Raw genomic sequence first — 20,097 nt, 5'->3', positions numbered from 1 at the left:
ACGTGGGATATATTAATCATCAAGGGAGATTACTGAATGCATTTCCACACAGAGGAACAGCCAATATTTCTTCTGTCAAATCCAGCTTCCACCTGTTTGCTGTGATGCTATGTGCATTTTTTAGGGGTTTCTTGTATTTATGTTGCGTGCCCCTAACAACATACATCTTGCAGATGAAGTTTTCTAAATGACTTAGGATGATAACTCTGTGGAAGAGAGAACATAGGGATTGCATTTGGTTTTGCTGTCATCAGATGATTGCTGCAGTACAGCATATAAGCCTTATCATATAAGTGTTTGTTTTTAGTAGCAAACAATATTTTTAGTGAAGTTCTACTGTGAGTAACAGGGTGATTTTTTATATGTAGCCAGTGAGTAATCATGGCTTGCCTACAGACTTGTACTTGCAGGCAGTGTAGGAACACAGCACCTGGGGTAGTGGGTGCTGGAGTTAAGAATTCATTTCATTTCTTCAGATTCTTAAACTGTTTTTCATAGGAGGTGAAAGTATTTAACTTTCTCATCTGTTATTTAATCAGTTTCATATGCCAGGGTCTTGGAAACAGGTCAGGTTGGATGGAGTATGTTGTTTAAAACAAACAAAGAAAAACTTCCTGAGGCTTGTTTGTTCCATTTAATTGTTGAGAAATACTGTTTGGGATCAGCTAAGGATTCTTATTAATATTAAAACATTGATGGATTTGGTTCTTCCACCCCTTTCCCATCAAACAAAAAGCAAGAAGGAAAAATACCTACCAAGTAAACCTGAAAAATATTAAGAATAGAGGTTCAAACCATTAACAACTCTTTCTAGGGTTTTGAGTAAAGAATTTGGCTGATTTGAAGTATTGTCTGTTACACAGTTGGTGTCAATAGAGGGAGTTCACAAGGAAAGTGGTGAACAGCAAGAATAGTCTTCTCCTTGCTTGATTAGGTAGCTTGGTAGGCTTTATGGCTCATGCGTGACTGCTAATAATGTTTATTCTCCCTTGAAAGTGGTAAGAGATAAATCTTCTGTGAATGTTTTGCTTCTTGCATTGGTTCAAATACTGTAATTATAGAAAACTTGGGAAAATTGTGTGTTGCTTCTGTTCAGTAGTGAAATACTCTGCTTGCTCCTATGGGTTTTCAAATGTGTAAATGAACAGTGGACTAATTGTCTTGGTGCAGCAGTTACAATCCTTGAAGGAAAAAGTTCACTTAATGATTTCCAGATAAGATTTCTTGAATTTCAGTTGATTTGTTATTGTTGCTGGGTTTTTTCTGTTTGTTTTTAGATTTTTGGTTTTTTGGGTTAGGGTTGTTGTGGTTTTTTGTTTGGTTTGTTTTGGCTTTTGCGTATCTGTGTGTGTGTGTGTGTGTTGGTGTGTGTGTGCGTGTGTGTTTATTTTACTTTAGTCAATGAGTGATGTTTTCTGGGTGGTAGAAAGAGTAAACTGAGAGAACCATTCACTGTGACCTTGATTTTTTTTTTATTTTTTTTATTTTTTTTTTGAGGCAGAATGGCACCTCTGGAGATCATCTAATCTAATCTCATCCTCAGAGTAGGTTGTTCAGGGCTATGGCCCATTGGGCTTTGAGTATCTCCAGGGGCAACCTCTACCAGTGTCTGACCACTTTCATAGCAGAAAAGTGCTTTCTTAAGCTTAGGTAAAATCACCTCTATTTTATTTAATGCCCATCTCTTGTTGTCCTGTCACGGGGCTGTTCAGGAGTCTGTTTGTCCTTATTTGCTCCAAGAGGGCACTGCTTGAGCTGGTGCCCACAAGGACCCCCAGGACCTTTTGCCCACATCTGCTTTCCAGCCTGTCTGTTCAGGTGAATGTGGTTTTATTCCTCCTCAGGTGCAGGACTTTGCATTTCCCATTTATACATTTCCTGTCAGCATATTTCTCCAGCCTGTTGAGGTCCTTCTGGATGGCAGCACAACCCTCTGGTGAATCAGCCACTTGCCCAGTTTTGTGTTATCTGAAAAAAATGTCATGTTTTGTGCGTAAAGATTAAACTTTTGTCTCTATTGAAAAATCATGAATACAGACATCCCTGAGGCTGAGACTGCTGCTCAGCGCTTTTTCAGAATGGCTGGATGCCAGTTAAATTCTTTTTGCCTTTTTTTTTCTCTAGGTGTTTTGCCATAAAAATGGCTTTGGTCTTGTGCTCAGATGCCATAAGTTTTTTTAGGGGATTATTTGATGTGCTATGGATGATGGTCATAAAGTTAAACTGATTGTGTTAGCTAAGGTGTTTTTGGTGTAGATGATGAGTCATTGCCCAGATTAGTACTTCTGAATCAGATTTTTTTTCCACTTTGGTATTTATTAATATTAGTGTTACTCTAAGTAGGTTTTTATTTCAAAATGTCTTTTAAAGGTAATTATAATATGTATGTTTTAATTACAAGTGGGTGATACTTTCAATTTCTGCAAAAAATTACGATACTGCAGTACTACCATTATTAAGAAAGTTATGTATTACCTTTGAGGAACTTGATATTTCCTGGGTGCAAGGGTGGACTGGAACATAGACAAACCTGCAGCTTCTGTTAATTTTTGTTTCATTCAATAAATACAATCAGGCTTGAGTGAAAAGGGTAGCCTAGCAAATAAAAGTAGTATAATAAACCACAAATAATAGTACCTGAAGGGAGGAAAAAATTCCGTACTGTGAGGATGGTGAGGGCACTAGAACTGGTCACCCAGAGAAGTTGTGGATGCCTCATCCATGGAAATGTTCAAGGCCATGTGCAATGGAGCTCTGAGCAACCTGATGTGGTGAAAGGTGTCCCTGCCCCAGGCAGGGGGGGTTGTAACAAGATGATCTTTAAGGTCTCTTTCAACATAGGTCATTTTATGATTCCATAGTTAAAGTTATAATAAGTGTTACAACTTCTTTCTCACTGTGATTGAGTGAATTAAATGGTGTTTGTAAACTGTTTTATCCTTTTTTTAAGTCCAGTCTGCCCTTCAACAATATTGCTGGGGTTCTGGAACATTGCTGTGTGCTCCCCTCCCTGCGTGTGACATTCTTGAGTCGGTGTTCCTGGAGAACAGAAAGATCATTTGAGAGGGTTACTCAAGGCATGCAAAGTGGTGAGACTGTGGAAGGGGTTTACTGGCTGATGTGACAGCTGACAAAGGAGAACAAACGTGTAAAAGCCTTGGTGGTGGAGTAAGGTTTTTGTGAGGTGGTGATAGGGTTTGCAAGGCTCTGGGGTGTTGCAGAGGGATGTGTTATTTTAGATGTGGCCCTAGAAGTAGTTTACCAGCTTTATGGGCTGTGACTTGATGTTTAACTACCTCAGCACCCAACATGTGAGAGTTGCCTTAGCAAGAGGTGCTTGGTGAGTGGGATGGGGCAGAGATTTGTGTTGACAGGGAATCTGCTTGGGTGTCCAGCGGCGCTGCTGCTGCCAGCTGGGCAGGAGAGAGGAACTGAGGGGATACTAAGTTTCTCCTCTTGGGTGCAGCTTCAAAGAGGAGAGTTTTTAGCTTTTCACTGAGATCCAGTAAGTTGATACGTGAATACTTTTACGCCCTTCCAGGGCACAGCTAAGGAAGCTATTTTAAAGACCTAATTTCTTTATCCTGGAAGGAATTCCAAGCATTCTCACTGGGGTTCTCCTCAGGGTGCATGCTATTGCTCACAGGAATTAGGAGCTGTATCTTAAACACCTTTTGAACTGTCCCTGAGTACATGCTTTCAACTTTCCTTGGACCCAAGACCCACAACTGGCAGGAAGGGGTTAAGTTGGCACATGTGACTTTGCTTTAAGGTGGACTGAAGCACTCATGCTGTAAAGGGCAGAGGCCATCTGGATGAGCAAACTTTTTCCTTCAGTGTTTCTTGCAGTCTTCTGTCCCTCTGCATGATGCTCGTTGCAGACACAGCTTGGCATGAGCACGTGCAAATCCATCCCTTTTATTTACCCGCCTGGCGTGCCGGCTAGGGGAGCATGGAGTGCAGAGGTCAGGAACATGAGTGTGGGCAGCAAACTCATCCCCTCAGAACAGCTAAGCTAAGGCAAGTTTTTCTGCAGTTTAAATTTCAAACTGAGCTTAGAAGCACGGTCACTTTTAGCAGTCAGGTAGCCTGGCAGCAGAGCAAACACCGGGCTTAGAATGGCCAGATGTAGTTTTTGGGGATCCTGGCCTGCGACAGACTTAGAGACTAGAGGGGTGACTGGTTTTTTGCACAGAGTAGATATGATTGTTGTGGGAGATGGAAATAGTGTGTTATCTACTTTGTGAAAACAAAGACACAAAATATAAACCATGGGGAAGAGAACAAAAGGTATGTACTGCTTGTTAATTAAGACAGATGATATTAACAGAATATTAATGAGACCACGATAAAAGAAGAGTTCATCTGAAATGTTAATGTGAAGCAAGACTCGATCAAAGTGACTAAATATAAATTCTGTATTTGATTAATCACTTTTTGGTTATATATTTTTTGATTTTATTTAGCAATTAGCTATGAAAAAGTAATTCTGATGGCAATCAGAGTAGTAACTGGAAGGCAGGTGATGCAACAGATTATGCAGGAATATCTTCTTGTCCTTTTTTGCTTTGCCATAAGGAAACAAGAATTTAAATTTCAGCTGTTGTGGTCAGACCAGGCAGTGTTGGCTGCTGGACTGTAACTATAGAGGGAGCCTGTACTCCATCTAGGGAAACGTGCCCTGTGGTGCACTGAACTGAGAAGAAATATATGTACTTCTACTGGCATGACAACCTGAACCCCCTGGGTGACATCCAAACTTATGTAATTGCAAGACCTAGATGACATTAATCATTCAACCACAAATTGAGTTTCAAGCTAAAGAAGTATTTGTCTTTCTTTCAGCAAATACACCGTTCTTGAATACATAATAATTTCAAATGTTTGTTAGGCCTGGGGAGAAAAGGTGAGCACAATGTAGGAGAAAAGATACACTGAAAATAACAGTTGGCCTGACCAGTTCATTGTCTTTACTTTCAATGAATAACCCATTTTTATGGTTCTAAAAGTAATTTCATTTTTCCTTTGAAATGGCATAGCTCTATTAATGCTGCTCATGCTTGCTCTCTTAGAAATCTTACAGTAGGTCTTTATATAGTGAAAAGAGACCATAATTTTTAATATTTTGCTGGAATTTAAGCACTAAAGACCATAGCACTAACACCCAAGAAGCTGTATGCAGTATGGAAGGAGAATTTTATCTGTTAGCTATTGGGATTACTTACAAAGATCCTTCTTTTTTAAAAAGAGCAGCAACCTTGTAAAACTGCCTTGCCTCAGTCTGGGGTGATATAACTGGAGGTAATTAGGAGGTGAATGTTTAAAAAGATGCCTGTCTGGGAGGATTCAGCACTCTCTTAGGGATATTGAGCAGGGGTGCCTTGATTTCTAGTACTCCTTAATAATGTTGTGTAGTGGAGGTCGAAGGAGCATGCCAAAGTGTTCTGGTAGTGGTGCAGCCTTGCAGTTGCCCTTGCTAGACATCAGGTTCTTCCAGGGTTTTTTCATTCTACAGGTAGTGCATCAACATTCAGGTTTCTTTGGGGTTTTTTAAGATCTGTAGTTAAATTGAGAAATGTGAAAATAAACCTCCCATTAGTGTCAGAATAATTCAGAACAGTTTTATGAGGAAAACTTCTTAGACTCTAAGATATTAAGCAACCCTTAACTAGTTCCTGAATTATCAAGGTACTGGTTATTTTCATAATTTCTGTGATCTATTTCTTGGCTAAAAGTAAATATTTGTATTTCCTTCAAAGACGCCAAGATTCATGAGTAAAAAACTAATAAAACAGGGACCTAAACATCACTAATGTCCATACAGTAACCATTGTGAGCTAGTGCAGGGTTCTGTCAGCTTCACTGTGAAACTGTTCAGATTGAAGTATTGTGCAGTAACTGCAAGATTATATCTTTCCAATTGGAAACAATGATTAAATTTCTTAACTTTTGCTTTTCCTTTAAGTGGTATATTTCATTAAGTATCTTAAATGGATTTTCAGATTGCAGTTTTGAAAGGGCACTGGCATAATTTGGTTATAGAAACTTATCAGAGACCTCATCTAATTTTTTTTTCCTGTCTGTCTTGAGGGCCATTCTCTTTTTTAAGTTCCTGAAATGGTGGTTGTTAAGAGTACAGCAGCCTTCTTTTAAACAGAACAAGCTTGAAAATATTTTTATATCATCTAGGCTGTGTATTGTGCAGTTCAGTTCTGGATTCCTGCAATCTTATGTCTCTATTGAAAAACCGTTTTCCAACTCGACTCCGCAATTTTGCAGAAATCTCTGTCAAACAGCAGTTTCAGTGAGCGTGTGAGGCCTGTTGGCTTTGCAATGGAGACTTGGAGACTCCTGGGGAGGTTTTGTGGAACTTGAGTAAAAACTTTTCTGTAGGGTTAATAAAAAAGTTTATGTACTTACAGGCATGTGGAGGTAAGTCTAGGAGAGACTCGCTGGAATATAGCTAAAGAACAAGCCACTTAGCTAGATGGGAAGTATAGTAACAAATGCAGTGTTTTAGTCTCTCAATAAAAACATGGTTAGCCCCTTGCTATAGCCCCTAATTAAAATCTAATGTGGCAAGTGTACAGAACACCAAAGGGTATAGAAAAAGCTGCATTGCCGTCTGTGGGAGAGGTGTTTTGAGTGTAGACGTTTGGAAGACAGTAGAGGACATGCTTTGAAACAAGTTAATTTAAATGTACTGTTTCTGCTGAAAGGAGGAGGGGGATCAAAATCAGCATGCCTATTCAACACAGAAAAACTAAATTACAGGTGGCGTTACGTGCTGATTCGGGTCCATATGTTAAAATAATTTGGGGGAGGAACCGGCTCTTTCAATGTTCTTTTCAAAAGGGATCCCAACTTCTTGACAGTGTTATAGCTCAAATGGTAATTAAAAGTCTTGAAGCAGCAAAGAGAGAAAACGTGCAGCGCATTTTTGTTCTCTTGCTGATACACATGTAAATCTCATTTGCACTTCCCCAAATTACTGGGTAAATTCTTTTGCTAGGAATATATGGAAGGAATGTGTAATCTTGCATCTTCTTGTCAGGCCACGGTCATCTTACAAGGGATTTATCTAATAAAACATGAAAATATTCTTGTGCTATGATGTGTAGTAAAAATTACTTTGCTTTAAGAAAATCAGGCGTAACAGTTTTATATAAAGCAGAATTAACACATCAGTTTACATAGGGCTGCATCACTTTGCCACACAAGTTCTTAACAGGATTGTTACTGGAGAGGAACACATTTTAACTGCCTATTTTTCCATCAAAATAAATCTAATATTCATAATGGATTAAATGCTCATCAGTTAGAGGGATCCACTTAGGCTTGTTGTCATCTTACTGTCACTCACTTTGCAAACTGCTGTTCTAAGTATGAAAAGAGAAGAAATAAACCTTCTATTAAAGGTTTTTTTACAGTTCACTCTACAGTGGGGGCAAGTAGAATGACAAATTAAGGTCTAAAATGTCCCTGGAAGGTGAAATTACTAAAATATCCATGCATTAGTCAAGCCTCGTGTGAGATTTCGTAACAGTCTGAGGAGTAGAAAGGTCTTTCCAGAGAGAAAGCAGTGAAATTGATGTTTTATGTGTGCCACTTTACTGGCTCTTTGTTTAGCTGGAATAAATCTGTATGAAATGGCATCATTTAAAGGACTACATAATCTGTGGGAGTTTATGATGAATTTTTAATTTGAGAAAGACTGGCTTTTTACAAAATAAGCCTCATGATGTAAGATGTAATGACTACAAATTGCTGTTTTAAATGCCAAGGCTGTGGCTTCATTATTTTTTTGCACATTAAATAATGATTTTAATAAAAGTCTAGAGTTCATGTTCTCTTCTGAAAGCTATTACCTCTCAGCTACTGGTGTATACCTCTTTGTCTGGAGGGCAAAGTGAGCAACATCTCATATTTTTCTTGGGTGCTATATGAAAGCATTAATTTCCTTCTGATGCTTTGATGGAACTCCAGTGCTGTGGGGCAAGTTAATGCAAAATGATCACATTTTCACTCATAAGCAGTGTATAGCTGTATGACACTAGGCATCTATTTTTCATTTCAGCATTCAGCAAAGCTGAATGATGTGTGGATTTCTGTACAAAAGGCTCCTTTTGAAAAGCATTTTCAGCAGGAGGCTGTCACTTGGTTATATCTGCAATTGCCTCCCAGCAAAGAAAGGTCTCGGTGTGTTTCACCACACACGTTTTTCCTTATCACTTACCTGTTGCATTTAAATAAATCAGGTACTTGTCATTTTACTTAAGAAAACAACTAGCTACTGATCTTTTTTGTGGATTTTTTTTTTTTCAATTTCACTATGTCTATGGTCTTGGGCTTCTTACTTCAGGGTGATAAAAGCAAAAACTGCCAAAGACCCACATAGGTCTTGTTTGTTATTGAGAGGAGAACTATGAAAGGAAAGAAAAATGTGTTTTCAAGACAGAAGTTTAAGTTAAAGCATTGGTTTGTGTGATTCTAATGACCAGACATAAAAGTCTGAGTATAAGGTGTCAGAAGCACACATGGTGTGATGCTTAGGGGTGGTCCTGTACAGGGCCAAGAGTTGAACTTGATACTCGTGGGTTCTTTCCAACTCGGCATATTCTGTGATTCTCCCATGATTGATACAGGCAGTGCCAGCTGGAGGAGCTGCTCCAGGTGTTGGAGCAGATTGTCCTGCAGCCCATGGAGATCCAGCTGCAGCTCGTGGCTGACCCCATGCCAGAGCAGGTGAATGCCTGAAGGAGGCTGTGACCTTGTGGGAAGCCCTTGATGGAGCAGGGGCTGGACGTGTGACCCCATGGAAAGCCCACGCCTGTACAGCAGGGCTGCATCCTGTGGGAGGGACCCATGGTGGAGTAGTTTGTGACGAACTGTAGTCCGTGGGAAGGGCTCCCATTGGACAAGTTAGTAGAGGACTGTGGCAGTGTGAGCAGTAAGGGGCAGCAGAGAGATGTGATGAACTGACCAAAGCCCCCATTCCATGTTTCAAAAATACAAAAACTATCAGTATTTCCCATGCCTCAGCCCCAATTACTAATATGTAGTAGATTGTTCTTATTATCAAGTGGTAAAGATTAGGAATATGTTAATATAGGAGATTTAAACCTTTGAGAGAAAAAATATAAGATGCATACTTTCTAAAGCCTTTTTTAAAGATCTATTGAAGTCACTTTTTTAGTTCAGTAATGAACGGACAAATTATTTTAGTAGAGGGTATTTTTTTGTTTATTTCAGTAAAGAGTTATAAATAGAAAACATTGGCCTAAGAAGTCAAATTACCAGCAGGTGTCAGAAATCATGTAATTATAATCTGCTGAGGAGAACTTTGTGAAATACATTATGGAAGATTAGCTTTAAAAGTTCTATTTCTGGCAAGAAACTGACAGTGCAAAATTTCACAGAATTCTTGTTTCTTCACAGTGTTGTTGCATAAGATAACTTTAAATTAACATTCTGAAAAAAAAACCCCAACTTTGTTCATAGGGAGAAAATAAACTTTGCTATTCTTGGAAAAAGTAGCCCAACTCTAGGGTGTATTAAAAAAAAAACTGTTTTGACTCACTTTATGTAATTGTGACCTTCCATTTTCCTTGCAGCTGGATCAATACTTGTTGCACAGCTGTGGCTGTCTGTGAAGTTGCTTCTGCTTCCACTGCCTGGAGTTCTGAGTGGGATTTATGCATTGTCACAAACACACTGCAGCTGATTAGTCTTGAAACAAAGCATGTGATGTTTTTGCCTTGTGAAAGCACGTAGTTGCATGAGTATGTGTGGCAAGGAGGGCGTCAGACAAACTGAGACAGATCTGACAGGCACAAAGATGTACATTGCTTTACTGATGGACTGGCAGATGCTTTCACATGAGGAAGTGGTATTTGTAAATTCTGCCCCGTGTTCGTAAGGCTTCCACCTGCCAAAACAGCGTGACCCTCCTGTTGTCTGGGCTGCGTGTCAGCCAATTGTCTCCTCTTTTGGCCTCTCCTTCTGCCAGCATAATGAAGTGTCTCCTTCTGAGGCCAGAGAAAAAGGTCCTAAAATTTCATTCTTGTCAGAATATTGATGTTTTTCTACCCCATGTTACAGCATGCTCTTCATTTGTTTGCTTCATTTAGCTAGTAAAGAAGTGATATGACAGGCTTTCAGCCTCATGAGATATGACAGATTAGGCATTCTCACATTTAAAAATAAACAAATACATTAGAAGAAAGGTAGACAGCAGGATGTAGAGCTATTTTTTTTTTTATTCTGCAGTATCTGGAGGTCTAGCACTCCTAGCAAACGCAAATGACCGCTGATTTGTCATTCCAAAGACATAATTATTCATCAAATGCCATCTGCAAGTATGGCTAAACCTTTCAGCAGGTGTCAGACACCATTAGCTCTTGCTAACTGCAGTTTGAAGAACATGAGACCATTCAGTTGTTAAAGGTTGACTTCCATGTTCTCAGTCACGTAGTACTGTTAGTAGTTTCCTAAATTAAGGAGCCAAAAAGACAGTGCAGTCAGAAAGGAAGCAACTGAAATATTATACACTAGATTTTCTGCTGATTTGCCTTTTTGGTTTGTTTGTTTCTGCAAATAACAGACAAACTCTCAAATCTCGTGATTTCCATGATCCAACTTTTAATAAAGGAAGTTCCTGCTTATATTTTTTTTCCTGCCTAGAACCTGTAAGTTTGGTGCATTGAAACACCACAATACTTAGCAGAAGCTTTTGAGAAAAGACTGAATATTGTGGCAGAAAATCTGGGTTGGTGAGAGGCTGATGCCAAATGATGTTTTGAGCAACCATATACAGAATACTGGGAGTAGGTTCAGATCAGATCACGAGTTAAAAATTCTTCCCTGTGAGGTGGTGAGGCACTGGAACAGGTTTCCCAGAGAAGCTGTGGCTGCCCTGTTCCTGGCAGTGTTCAAGGCCACGTTGGATGGAGCTCTGAGCAACCTGGTCTAGTCAAAGATGTCCTTGCCCATGGCAGGGGAGTTGGAACCAGATGATCTTGGAGGTCCCTTCCAACCCAGGCCTTTCTATTACTACTCATCAGTGGCTGAAGATACTGCTTGTCAGTACATACATTAATCTGAGGAGATGAAATTTCCAGCACTGCTGTGACTCGTGTTTATATGTTTGTGCTGTTGCTCTTGCTCTGTTGTGGTAAGCAATATTCCAGTTTATGAATGGGTAGATGAGTTTTCCTTGAGTTGCTTATGGCAGTGGTGACTGACCCTGCAAGGTGTGCTTTGCCCACTGTGAGGGAGGTAATGTACTGATTTTACAGCAGCTGACAGGATTGCACTGGTATAATGATGAGGCCTGTGAAAGCAGCTGAAACTGTCACATTGTCCATGGGAAGAAAAAACTTAAGCATCCTCTTGATTCTGATACCCTTGTCCCTTACAGCGGCAATCGTTAATGAGCTGCACCTTAAAATCCGTTGTGCTGCTCACATTTCTGAATTGCATTTTTTTTCATGTGTTTGTACACTAGTCATGATTTGAAGCAGCTTGTTTTCGGATTTACATAAGATTTTAGTTTTTAAAGAGGTTACAGAGGTCCTCCTGTGTTCTGTTTTTCGGTTTCATCCCTCTTTCTCCAGATCTCTGCTCCATATTTCCAGGAGTAAAGTTGTTATCCCATCCCCTCCTCCCCTCAAAGTCCAGTTCCTTTAGACTAGTAACACCCTCATACCCTGTATCCCATCTTTATCCTTGACTTGTGGATATTTCCTTCCTTACAGCTGTAAATCACGCTTTAAAACTTTTATCCCCCACTGCCCACAGATCATTCCACGTTCTGCAGTGTATTATTACTGAATCTATAAATAAGGGAATAAATCATTGGTTTCTGACTTGCAAAGAATATGCCACGGCATATGAAAATACATCAATTTTTAATTCATTTCTGAAGGTGACCCAGAAGCAAATGATCACCATAGAAATACACATATAATACAGTCCCCTGATGAAGAATTATATTTTAAGAGCATCTGCAGGATTTATGATTTCATATTTATAATCTGCATATGGTTCATATTTGTTTTGGATTTAATATGCTGTAATTTCGTAGTCATGTAAATAAATTCAGTGGGAACTGCTGCCATCTCCTGGTCAACAGCTAAACTAAACACAGAGCTCAAAAATGCAAGCTGATATTTAAGTGAGATTTTCAAGGTCTTCATTTGTAAAGCTAAGCTTAAAATTCCCCAACTCTTCAGCTTTCAATATAGAACCATAGATATTTGACAGGTTGGTGTTTGAGGTCAGATTCTTTTGAATTTAATGTGAAAGAATGGCTCTACCTAATTATTATTATTTAGTTTTAGTATAACAGGTTTCAGTAGAAACATTAAAGCAGACACCTTACCTCTAAATATATACACTTATAAATTTTGAAACTGGATCTTTTTATTTTCCTTTGCAGTTGCAAAATGAAAGCAATCTGATGGTAGGACCTTTCACAAGTGAGCTTATGGCCTATAGTAATTTCTCTTTCCTTCTTCCCCTATCAATGGACTTATTCCCTTTATTTCCTTCTACCAACATTTGTGTTTAAAGAAAAGTTGGCAGGATCTGCTTAATCACTGAGATATAGCTGGAGTATGAACTTGACCTTCCTTGTCAATCTGTGCTCCTTGTTTGCAATAGTGATTTTTTTGGCTTTTAGTGAATTCCTCCACTGCATGAATGTCACAAGAAAAATATATTTCTTAGTTGTGTGCTTTCAAGTGTGCCTAAAATGTCTCAAAACTCAGAAAAAACCGTATGAGACAGGCATGTTTTAGTGTTTTCCTTAAAACCTGTAGTGATAGCAAATCATGCAAAACCAAGACACCCCTCCCTATTTCTGTTTTTCTTTTGATTAGGTTTATTTCATTCTCAATACAGAATGTGGAAACACCTCATAAAATGTCACAGTTCTTATGCTAATTTTGTTTCCACGTAGCTTGTTTTAAGCTGTGCTGTATGCAGGTGAATGTGTGCAGGGTTTCAGTGATAGCACTGCTATCAATCTTTAATTTCTTGTTCCTGTGAACTTTAACAAGTTTGGTTTTTACACTTATTGTTGCAGTGGTATTTAATGCCTTCCTTTGCAGCATAGTTAGGCTCACTAATTTTTAATGTTAAGGGGTTTATTGACTTATGCACGAAATGAGAGGAAAAGCTTTGCAATGGCTCTTTGTAGTATTGTTTTTAAATTCAGGAGTTAATGAGATACATTCTATTGCCAAGTTCAGATAAAACATTCACTTCTGTCTGGTCACTCTGAAACACTTAAGAGAGACTCTGCACCAGGGGAAGTAACCAAAGGAAGTGCAAACTCCCTTGGAATGCTTAGTTGCTTTTCGAAGTGCTGGTGCAAAGGTGCACAAGCTAAACAATTTTTATGATTGAATCCCGTGAAAAAAACTGAACTGGTCAGACAGCCACAAACTGCACTATTTTATGTTTTTAAATTTAGCTGTATGACTGGAAAAATAGCTGATAATATAAATAGTGGGCTGAGGGTAAAGATTAAACTTATGTGAAGAAGAGAGGAGAAAAAGGAAAGAGCAAGATGTGAACTTGATGAAATGAAGAACTGAGTTAGGACAGAGTGGCCTTGTGGTATTTTGACCTTAACCCCACTGAGCAACTAAAAATGATTTCTGTGGTGACAGGAGAGGATTTGAGGAATAACTAAAGGGAGGCTATACAGTTTTGCACAAACACAGAGCTGTCTTTCTCCAGACAAGTTAAGGCAGATCAGTATGTTGCTCAATAGATGCGTAATGGTTTTTATTATGAAAATATTGATGTAAACAGCTAAATGAAACCCATGAAGAATTAATATTATTTAATTAAAATTTTTACTTTAAGAACCAATACCAGCCTGACTATCTCAGCTTAGTCATGTGAGTTTTTTGTCTCTGGACGCATCATCCATTTAAACTCTACGATCTAAGAGGTCTTTTCCAACTCATATCATTCTATGACTCTTCCCCTGCAGCTGATGTTTGATCACTTAAAGACACAAAAGATTTCATGGTGTGTGTTTGTGAGGGTCAAGATGGTGGCACTGAAGCCAGTTACAGAGAAAAATACCTAAGAAATTTAGTCTTTTCCTTTCTGAGAAGAGGTTCTGTGGCAGGACACCTGCAATGGGGCATCCTGCCCAGGCCAGCCCATGGATACAGCAGGATACAGAAATAAATAATGTGACTGCAAGGAAATTAGGCTCAGAAGCAGCATGTATTTCCAGTATAAGGCTATACTGGAAACAAGTGGCCCCACTTTCGGGCCCTGATAAAGTAGCTGTGATGTGCTGCCACCATCTCATGTAGCCATGCTGGGGCTGCTCCAAATTAGATAACCCATCTCTGCATTTCATTTCTTTGGATCTTAATGTGCCTCAAAGTAATTTCTAAGACAAAGAAGGGAATTACCGACTCAAAAAGGCCAATTATATATAGTGGAATGTAACACTTGTAGTTGGTGTAGCTATGCTGCAGAAAGTGTCTTTAGCTGTGTACAGAACTTTCAAATTTAATGTTTTAATTAAATAAAACTTTTAATTATTTTCTTAGATAAAGATTTTAATTACACACATCTGAATACGCCTTCTTGGCTCTGCTGGGCATCTTAAAGAAGCTGTTTTCTGACACAAAAACCACTTCTCTCCAAAGAACTGCCATTGCATTGAAATGTGCAGCAGGTGAAGGAAATAATTATTTAATCAAATATGCAGCTAAGGCTTCCGGTGCCCAAACCCCCCAAACAATCTGTAGCTGAGGAGCTAATTGTATTTACATTCTACAAACAGATTTGCAAGAAATTAAATTATTAAAAAGCTTACAGGTATGTAGGTAAGTTTTGATTTCCTTCCACTGGAGGGAAATCCTGCAAACTTAAAGGAATTTGAGGTATTTGTGACGATTATGATTTTAACCTGTAGTTTTTAACCTTCTTTTCAGTAACACTTGAAGACATCTTGTATGATTAGTCTTGCATTTGCACGCCCTGTGGTGGTGTGCATAATTGACTAATGATGTCTGTAATTTGCCTGTGTGATTAATTCATTTGAAGCTATAAATATTCTGTATTAAATTATGCAGAAAGTCAGCAAGTTTTTAACTGATTTATTGAAATGAAAAATGATTTGTTTCTTTTCTGTTCCCTAAACAAACTGAGAACAAGAAGAAATCAAATGGTATTTTAATGGCAAAAAACCCCCAAACAAACCAATTGTAAATAATTTAAGTGCACACTTTTCCTGTAATGAGAATGGAAGAAGGTTTTCTTTTATTGCTGATTTAAAAAAAAAAATCTATTTACATTTTCACAAAATCATCTCATTAGTTTATGTTCAAGTCTTTTGTGAACCCAACAGAAAACAAGTCTATTGGAATTTGCATTGGGTGTTTTCATGAGTTCTGTATGAAACAAGCAAGATAAACTGTGGTTTTTTTTTTTTTTTTTTTTTTACTTTTACATGAAATTAAGTCTTTATTTTTTCATTCTGAGAAAGAGAAATCTCTGAAAAATGTTAATGTTGAGAATATTAGTTCATGAAACAAAGTTTTTCATTGTTTATAGAGTAAACTGAAGTGTTTTATTTGCCTGGTTTGGCTTGAGCTTACCAAAGCAGCTTACTTGCATGTAGAGGCTAAAGTTTAGTAGGATGACTTTATTTTACATAACTTCAGTGATTACAGGATCTAGCAGAACCTGTGAATATTCTGGGCAATTTGTGGGGGAGCAGGGAAAAAGAAAATGATTTATAAATTTCTTTGTTCTTTTAACATTTAAACAGTTGAGAAGACAAGTCCTGTTGTGACAACTTTGAAGAGGTGCAGAGACTAATGAACTAACATCAGGAAGGAAAAGTTGGCCTGATTAAGTCTTAAATATTTTCCTGTTGTTCCTCACTGTGCTCAGTCACATAGTGTCTCATCCTTGAAGTGCATTAAGACAGGGCCCTTTGATACTTGTGCTGATTTTTCTCTAGGAAATTTGGGACTATTCTGCTGCTACAGCCAAAAGGGCTCAAATCTGTAGTAATTTTTATCACAAGCATCATTTGCATGCACAGGTTTATGCAGACTCTCGTGTTTCAGTTCCTTAACTTTTTGAAACCTCTGTGGTTACCAGTAGGAATGAGACTTTGCACTCAGTATGGCCTTATCTTTTGTTAATAGAACTGTATTTTCAGTATTGGGTATCTACTGCTTTGAGTCTTCCAAGGGACAAAAAGTAGTGAAAGCAGTACTGAAGTTGAGAATTCAGGTGTTTAGAGTGACATTTCTCAGGAACCATGTATGTCCCCGTGATGAGAATGTCAAGAATGTCGCTTTGCCTGTGGCCTTGGAAATATTTCAGTGACCAAACCATGGGGATGCTGGGGCTGACTGCCAGCAGACTGTACAGTGTGAGGACTGAGAACTCCAGACTGACATCTGGAGGACTGAGTAAGTCTTTGGGTGAGGATGGCAACAAAATCAGGAATAAGCAGACAAGATTCTTCTGGTATCTGAAATGTAAAGAAGTCAAGAACAATAACATAGGTGTGAGTTCTCCCCTATTTGCATGTAGCTTCCAGATTTCAAACAAAGTGGTTTTGAAGATATCTTTGGACTAACTGAACCGTGATGGGGAGAGGCAGGAAGGAGAGGTAATGGGTGTTGCTAGAGTTACTATAGAACTACCTGGGAACTACCTGTATTATGGCTGGATATTGAAGGATAATTCAGCTGTGGGAGATTTCTGTCTGTACATATTAGATACTATATTTGAACATGCAATTTATAAAAAGATTGGCTAATCTTTGAAAATACAAACTGGAAAAAATTATCCTCTGAACTATATCAAAGCTCATGATGTTTGCCATAAAGCTTTCAGGTTAAGCCACTAGTGAACATGTTAAATGAATGGCGCTATTAGGAGCTGGAAAAGTATGACATTAGAAATATTACACTGCTAATTGGCACTGCTTTTACAGACCTTAATATTGCTACTTTAAGTTCTCATTGTTCACTTAACAGTTACATTAAAAATCTCTTGATGAATGGCTTTTTACCCAGAATTGTCAGATTCAACTTTGACAATTCATTTAATTTAATGGGTTGGCGATACAGATAGGTTAACTCTGGAATGAAAGGGTCATGCTGAGGGGTGTCTGCAACAGAAAACAAAGTAATCCCTTGCATCTCTGACAAAATGAGTCAGAAGATTGTTCATATCTATGGATATAGTTGTCAGGAAAAACAAACTGTAGGATCCAGGTCATCTGTATTGTCCATTAAATATTGAAATATTTTATTTAAGGTAGAAGAAGCCATGGTTACACAGTAAATTGAAAGTAAATTAAAGTATACAGTCTTAAAAAGAAAGCACTTCCAAAAATTTGGAAAGACTAGTTTAAATCTTCAGATACTTCATTAACAAGTGTAAAATTCATGTTGTGTTCCTAACTATGTAACCCAATAAATAATCATGAAACTAAATCAGTAATCTGTCATATATTGAATGACAATTCTATATAGTGTGATCCCATCATAAACTAAAGAGAGAAAAGCACTCTGTCAAATCAACCTATAATGGAAAATCTAATTATACTTTTCTGTAGTGACAGCCTAGCTGCTTGTAAACTAACTACAGTAATATCACTCTCCTTCCTAAAACATAACTTTTAACAGATGTAGAACATACAGATGGACAGGATACAGCAGTGTATTGGGAAATGACTGGGTAGAGGGTGATGCTGTGAGTACTGTACCTGTCACTGAGAAAGGTTATAACAGGATGCTGGATCAGCCCCCTTAGAGCTCCCTTGTGGTGGCAGGGGGAAGTATCCCCTCTTGCCATGCTCGTGCTCCTCCTCACTGTAGAAATGCATTTAACCCCTGTGATGTTTCAGAAAAACAGGTTTACTTTATTGTACTTAGTAAGTCTGCAGGGGTGGAGCACAGTGTAACCCCAGAAAGCCCTGATTACAAGGGACATTGGCGATCTTTATTTTGTTTCCTCTTATTTTTTCACTTTTTCATCACCTTTGTATTTCCTGTCTCTGTCCTTCTTCCAGTTAACCTATCCATAATTACTTTTCCCTCCTTGATGCCAACTTTAGTAAATCCATACCCAAATTTGCTGTTTCCTTCAGGTGATCTTGGCCTTATGGTAGCACTGAACTGATGGTCTAGGTACTGTTGGCCATGGAGGGCAACTTCATCTTCTCCCATGTTTGCACTTGGGTTATCTGTGCAGTTTGTTTCTCATGTAAGAACACAATAACTATCTATGAAGGCCAGCAACCCCTTCTGTTGTTGTCTGTAACTTGTGTCAGCTGCTTACCCTGTGAGCTGTCATGTGAGCAAGCTGCCTTACGCCGTGCCCAGCAACTTCTCACACCCTGCCTGTTCAGGTCTCAGCAGCAGCCCAGTCACCTGCAGGCAGCCCTGACACGATGTCTTGGCCAGTGTGACAATATCTACTGCATCATCTGATTTGATAGCATCATGAAGGATCCGCTTGGTTTGTAGGTGAGGGTATTGTTGATTTTATTATATATACACGTGCTAGAATATCCTGGAAAGAGTTTGGGAGAGACCATAGCATTTGGTTTGCATGGTCAAAGCCCGGAGTGTGCAACAGGACCCCATCCTGCAGCAGAAGCCAGTGTGCTGTGCAGCAGCAGTGTCTGTGTTGTGTGACTGTTCTCTGCTGTCCTCTCCCCTCCGACCTTCCTGGGGGCAATTCAGGCTTTGAGCTTTGGCTCCATGCTGTGGGGAAGTTCCCCGAAGGGGTAGAGGACCAAGTATCTGAAAGGCGAGTTCTGCTCAGACAAGAAGACAGAAAAGCCCAAAATATCCGTGGTCCCCATCGCAGATTCTATTCTTGAAAGGCAACAAGCCCCTCAGCAGTGGAGTCTGACATGGGGCTTCAGGCAGCTCACTATTTTTATCTCCAGTGCTGGGTTTATGACAGACTGGAGTTTTCTAAGATGTCTTTGACTTTTTGGGAACTGGGTGTCATCTGTCAAAACTTGGGCACTGAAGTTTTTGAGAATTTCTCCGTAGGAAGTCAATGTCCCTGCCTGTTCCATCTCAGTACAAGAGCTGCAGTAGGCTGACCATACTGACATGTGGTCAACTCGGAGTAAAGCCGTGTAATGATGCTGTGCCTACCATCGTTGTCTTCCTCCCTGGAATGTTATTCCTGTTTGCTAATTATTTTAGTATTGTTTGTTGCTTTAAAAGAGTCCCTTGAATCCCATTTTTGGGGGCCTTGACTGCTCGTATCTGCTTCTAAATTTTAACCCAAAAGGAAAAATAAAATTATATTTAATAAAGAAATATTTTAAAGTATCATGCATGTGAAGATTTTGAATATCAATGCATGGAGTAGTGAAGGATTATTATTTATTCTGCATCTCAGAAGCAATTAACTAAATGGTTTGGCATCTTCTTAATGTATTGCCTTTGTCTTTAAGGTGTGTATTTTAACGTTTGAGTACGTTGCATCCCACTCTTCAGGAACAGACAATAGATACATAGGTTACAGGAGATTTTGGGAACATTTGAGAGTGGTAGAATTTAAATTTTAGTTGATGATCTTCAATTTTTACTCTGTCTTCAAGAGATCTCTTATGAAGCCTGAAAAGGAACATTGTTTCCCAGAAGTGCTGTGAGTTCAGAGTTCAGGAGGATTAAAGAATCAGGTCATGATTAAAAATTATCATACATGATTAAGAACAGTTTTTTGGTGGTAATGTTTCTTCAGAGGTACTGAAATATTTAGTGATTTCATCTTTTGTTAACTTCATTTCAGAAGGGAAAACCTGGGAGATGTTTTATTTTGAAGTGGTGGTCCTTTCTGTTGTGATTACATTTTATATATGTGCACACATATATGTATGTAAATTCATCTATGTATATACACAGATTTCAGAGTATGCCTGCTAGAAATACGATGAAAATTAACAGGCAAGTGTGTAAGAATGTCAGTGGGTGGCCAAAGCACCAAAGAAACAGTTTTCTAGAGAGTTAGATGGGAAAATGCTTCCTCATTTTTTGAAGTGTAGGAAAATGTCCACAGCTCCAAGCA

General features: G+C 38.7%; 1 long non-coding RNA gene across 2 annotated transcripts in view; it reads left to right on the top strand.

Annotated features, from left to right (window-relative positions):
• Positions 1–19,713, top strand: part of LOC114069529 — a 77,032-nt gene extending 57,319 nt beyond the window's left edge. Inside the window, exon 3 of one of the 2 annotated variants that reach the window (XR_003573794.1) lies at positions 19,631–19,713. This is a non-coding gene — a long non-coding RNA (uncharacterized LOC114069529). Of the gene's footprint in view, positions 1–16,230; positions 16,502–19,630 lie in introns of those variants that run through there. The other variant, XR_003573795.1, reaches the window with a different exon arrangement.
• Positions 19,714–20,097: the final 384 nt, after the last annotated feature.

Source organism: Empidonax traillii, unplaced genomic scaffold (assembly GCF_003031625.1).
Source record: "Empidonax traillii isolate 1590-97213 ecotype Southwest subspecies unplaced genomic scaffold, ASM303162v1 scaffold1289:size253552, whole genome shotgun sequence".
In the NCBI taxonomy this organism is placed as follows: Eukaryota; Metazoa; Chordata; class Aves; order Passeriformes; family Tyrannidae; genus Empidonax; species Empidonax traillii.
Note: the sequence above shows the minus strand (reverse complement) of the source record. Positions and strands in the feature narration are given on the sequence as shown.